We start from the raw sequence: 5855 nt of genomic DNA on the forward strand, positions 1-5855 counted from the left end.
AGAAGGAAAATATTCTGCCTGGAAGTCTGTGGTGAGTGGTGTTCCACAGGGCTCTGTCCTTGGACCTCTACTGTTTGTAATTTTTAGTAATGACTTGGATGAGGGTATTGAAGGATGGGTCAGCAAGTTTGCAGATGACACAAAGGTTGGAGGTGTCGTTGACAGTATAGAGGGCTGTTGTAGGCTGCAGCGGGACATTGACAGGATGCAGAGATGGGCTGAGAGGTGGCAGATGGAGTTCAACCTGGATAAATGCGAGGTGATGCATTTTGGAAGGTCAAATTTGAAAGCTGAGTACAGGATTAAGGATAGGATTCTTGGCAGGGTGGAGGAACAGAGGGATCTTGGTGTGCAAGTACATAGATCCCTTAAAATGGCCACCCAAGTGGACAGGGTTGTTAAGAAAGCATATGGTGTTTTGGCTTTCATTGACAGGGGGATCGAGTTTAAGAGTCATGAGATCTTGTTGCAGCTCTATAAAACTTTGGTTAGACCCCACTTGGAATACTGCGTCCAGTCCTGGTCGCCCTGTTATAAGAAAGATGTGGATGCTTTGGAGAGAGTTCAGAGGAGGTTTACCAGGATGCTGCCTGAACTGGAGGGCTTATTTTATGAAGAGAGGTTGACTGAGCTCAGACTTTTTTCATTGGAGAAAAGGAGGAGAAGAGGGGACCTAATTGAGGTATACAAGATAATGAGAGGCATAGATAGAGTCGATAGCCAGAGACTATTTCCCAGGGCAGAAATGACTAACACGAGGGGTCATAGTTTTAAGCTAGTTAGAGGAAAGTATAGAGGGGATGTCAGAGGCGGGTTCTTTACACAGAGTTGATAGAGCATGGAATGCGTTGCCAGGAGCAGTTGTGGAGGCAGGGTCATTGGGAACATTTAAGAGACTACTGGACATGCATATGGTCACAGAAATTTGAGGATGCATACATGAGGATCAGTGGTCGGCACAACATCGTGGGCTGAAGGGCCTGTTCGGTGCTGTACTGTTCTACGTTCTAAAATCAGCACTGAAAAATATCAGAACGGCCATTTCTGGAGAAGAGCCACTGGATTGGAACCATTCCTTCTGCTTTGTCTCCATAGATACTGCTCGACCTGCTAAGTCTCTTCAGCAATTCACATTTTTGTTTAGGTCACCCTGCTCATCATTCCAAGTCTGTTGTCCAGATATTACTGCATTTGGACAGAGATGCCTCAGAAAATAGTGCTAAATATTGGGCAATCATCAGTGAACATCTCTATTACTCATTTTTGATGGAGGGTCAGTGCTGAGGGAGCGCCGCACTGTCGGAGGGTCAGTGCTGAGGGAGCGCCGCACTGTCGGAGGGTCAGTGCTGAGGGAGTGCCGCACTGCCGTAGGGCCAGTGCTGAGGGAGCGCCGCACTGACGGAGGGCCAGTGCTGAGGGAGCGCCGCACTGTCAAATGTTTCCTGTTTCTCTTCTTTTAAGATGGTCCTTAAAATCCATAATTGGACCAAGCTTTCAGTCATCTGTCCTTATATATCCTTCTATGGCTTGGTCTGAAAGTTTGTTTGATGATCTCATTGAAGAGCCTTCTGATGTTTCGGAGGGCCAGTGCTGAGGGAGCGCCGCACTGTCAAATGTTTCCTGATTCTCTTCTTTTAAGATGGTCCTTAAAATCCATACTGGACCAAGCTTTCAGTCATCTGTCCTTATATATCCTTCTATGGCTTGGTCTGAAAGTTTGTTTGATGATCTCATTGAAGAGCCTTCTGATGTTTTACTGTCTGATTAGTGCAATCTAAATGGAAGCTGATGTTTCTATCTGGTTTGTGTAAGAGACGGTGCCTTGAACTAACAGCACTGCAGCTTCCTACTTTACAGAGGAGGAGATCAGACCTGTGCATAACCACACGGCAGAATGGTGCATGTGCACACATATTTGGTGAATCAGCAAACACCAATCAGCTATGTGGTATATTATCTTGTTGCCGAGAGAACGAGCCAATTGTGCGTGTCTAACATTACAGTGTCAATTCACTACCTGTCTCAGAGCATTAATACAAGTTGGAAAGGCTGACGTTCATCAATTGTTTCAAAATCATTTCCACTCTCCCTCCCCTGATTTTGAATTCCAGCCAGTGAGCTGAAAGGCAATGATGCACAAGCCGATTATAGCTGCTCAAACTGACGGATTAACACTTAATGAACAAATAAGCAGAAAAGAGGCTATTCAGCTCTTTAAGCCTCTTCCACCGTGCAATGACACCAAGTCCAATTTAAATCTGAACTTGATTTGCAATCCTTACTCTCCTTGTTCAACAAAAAAAATCAACCTCAGTGTTTTCATTTTAAAATTTCACCAGCTTTCTGGGAAGAGTGTTCCAGATCCTCTATGCATGGAGAAGTGCTTCCTGAGATCACCCTGGCTAGTATGTTACTGCTCTACCCCTTTGGTTTAGACTCTGCCATCACCACAGCAGATAGCTCCCCTCAACCTACCCAAACAAATCCTTTAAATATCTTAAGCATTTATTATAAAATCATTCTTTAATCTTTGCTATAACTTGCACACTCTATCTTGCATTCTCCAGTGTGAACAATCTGTACTCAGCAAAGGACTTAGTTTTATCACCCCACCCCCCACCTCAATGAAATTCAGGCTCAGCACAACGTTTAGTATTTGATCCTTTGTTGATAAAGGGGAACCTCGATTATCTGAACGAGATGGGCGGGCACTATTTCGTTCGGATAATTGATTATTCGGGTAATCGATTCAATGCTTTTCCTCTGGGGCTTGGAGTTTTATATTAATTCTACTCCCCGTTCAGGAGACTAGCAGCAGCACTGCGCACACGAGCCCTCACCTACCTCCAACACTTGCACTCCCATCAGTCCAGGACTGTTCTCCCCAGCACTTTTAATCATTGTAAACAAGAGACACGATCAGTGTTGGACACACATCTTTGATGTAATGTCTCTGTCGGGACCTCGAGATCTCCTTCGGATAATCCAATTTCCGGATAATTGGTAGTTGGATAATCAAGGTTCCTCTGTATATTTAATTCTTTGAGGATATGTCCTCTCCCCACTCAACGCACACTTTCACCCAACCCCTCCCCCTGACCTCTTGTCTCCCATAAGACATAGGAGCAGAAATTAGGCCATTCAGCCCATTGAGTCTGCTCCACCATCCCATCAACCCCATTTTCCTGCTTTCTTCCCTTAACCTTTGATCCCCTTTGCAATCAAGAACCTGTGTCTTAAATATACTCAATGACCTGACCTCTACAGCCTCCTGTGGCAATGAATTCCACAGATTCACCACTCGCCTTGACCTCTTCATGAGGAACTACAGATATGACATCAACCTGCTTAACTTCTCTGCTCGCTTCACCCACTGCAGCATGTCTCCAGCAATAAAGTTTCAACTTTGATCTCCAGCATCTGCAGACCTCACTTTCTCCTCGAACTACAGATATGACATCAACCTGCTTAACTTCTCTGCTCGCTTCACCCACTGCAGCATGTCTCCCTCTGAAGTTGCTGCACTCCATTCTCTCAGGTGAAACCACTGAAAAAGGGTAGTACTGCCGAGTTCTGGTGTGCTGATCTCTACCTTGAAGAAGCAGAGTGCCAACTCTCAGCCACTTCCTCCTGCCTCCCTACCAGCCATAAACATCCAGCTATTGTTTATTCCTGTCTTGATTCTATTTGTTTCCCCTTGTCCAATCTCTTCAAACTCACATCACATAGGAACATCCAAACATTGGAACAGGAGGAGGCCATTCAGCCCCTTGAGACTATTCTATCAGTCAGTCAGTGAGACCATAGCCAATCTGTGGCCTAACTCCATACACCTGCTTTTGGCCCATAGCCCTTCATTCCATTGCTTAACAAAAAAAGTATCTACCACAGATTTACAATTAAAAACGGATCCTGCATCCACTGCCAATTGTGGAAGAGACAGTTCCTTCGTGTGTCAAAGTACTTTCTAACATCTCCCTGGAATGCTCTGGCCCCAATTGTAGAGTTACCAACCAGGGAAACAGTTTATTGGCCAGGTCTCTTCCTGTTACTATCTTGATGGCTTCAATCAGATCATACTTTAACCTCTGAATTCTAGAGAAAACAAGTTTAATTTGAATAATCTTTCTTCATAACTTAACCTCTGAAGTTCAGGTATCATTCTTGTCCACCTATGTTGTAGTCCTAAGGTGTGCTGCCCAGATCTGCTCACAGTACTCCAACTGGTGTCTAGCCAGGGTTCTGTATAACTGCAGCATAACATCTGCATCCTGTACTCCAGTCCCTAAGACATAAAGGCCAGCATTCCATTAACTTTCTTGATTATTTTCTGCACCTTCTGTGACATTTGAAAAATTGATGTACCTGAACACCCACGTCGCTTTGCACATACAATGTATTTAATTTCATATCATCTAGACAGTGTCCTTATCGATCCTTTTGCAGTTCAAAATGGATAACTCCCACATGCTTACACTGAACTCCATCTGCCAGAGTTTTGACCATTCATTTAGTCTGTCAATATCCCTTTGTAACATTATGTGATCATCTACTACAGTCTACACTGCTGTCTAACTTTGTGTCAGAAAAATTTAGATATATAGCTTTCTGTGCCATTATCCAAGTTATTAATAAATAAAGTAATCATATACATAATAACATTCATAAATGACTGCCCCCATATTTCTTTCAATCTAGTCTGCTGAATTCACTGCTCACAACGGGGTCTCCTTTCCATTGGCAAGACCAAACATAGTCTGGGCAAGCACTTTGCGGAATGCCACCACCCAATCTGTAAGCAGAACTCCCTGGCCTCCCATTTCAACAGACCACCTTGTTCTCCTGCTCATTTTCTTCTGATCTGCTGAAGTGCTCCAGTGGATCATCTGACCTCACTACAGCCCGAGGTCAACTATGGACAAAAGAGCTGAAATCCAGCAGTGAGTGTTGTTGGAGCTGCATGCAGGTAATGGGAGTATTCCTGATCTGTAGATGGTGGATAGGTTTTTGGGGGGTCAAGAGATTGCAGAATTACTAGCCGCAGACACACTTGTGGCCGCTGTATTTAGAAGGCTAGTCCAGTTCAGTTTCTGGGCAACAGGAACTCCCAGGATTTTGATGTAGGGCAACTCATTCAAACTGCACGTCAAGGGTGGTGGGAACAGCTGAATTCTCTCATTGGAATGCTCATTCCTGGCACCTGTTTGGTGTGAATGTTACTTGCCACTTGTCAACCCAAACCTGGATACTGTCCAGATTTTCCTGCTTCAGTACGAGGAGTCGTGAATGGTGCTGAATATTTTGCAAGCATCAAAAAACATGCAAACATCCCCATTCCTGACTTTATGACAGAAGGAAAGTCATTGATGAAGCAGCTGAAGATGCTTGGGCCTAGGACACTACCCTGAGGGACTCCTGCAGAAAGATCCTGGAGCTGAGATGACTGACCTTCAACAACCATAGCCACAACAGCCATCTTCCTCTGTGTGAGGTATGACTCCAACCAATGGAGAATTTTCCCCGATTCCCATTGATTCCAGTTTTGTTCGAGACCCCTGATGACACATGGTTGATGCCATGATGATTTGAAATAGAAAGGGTAGAGATCAGGGCAATTGTGTCCACATCAATGTCCCCCTCCACACTATTCCACCGATTTCCCCTTACTCCAAACCACAGCATGGATTTATGAAGTGGAAGTCGAGCTTGACAAATCTACTGATTTGTTTTTGAGGATTTAAGTATAGAGGAGGCAATGAATGTGGTTTACAGAAATACGTAAATCATGTGAAGAATCATCACTGGATCCAGAACATTAATTTTGTTTCCTCTCCACAGATGCTGCCACACTTGCT

The sequence above is a fragment of the Chiloscyllium plagiosum genome, chromosome 11 (genome assembly GCF_004010195.1).
Source record: "Chiloscyllium plagiosum isolate BGI_BamShark_2017 chromosome 11, ASM401019v2, whole genome shotgun sequence".
NCBI lineage: Eukaryota > Metazoa > Chordata > Chondrichthyes > Orectolobiformes > Hemiscylliidae > Chiloscyllium > Chiloscyllium plagiosum.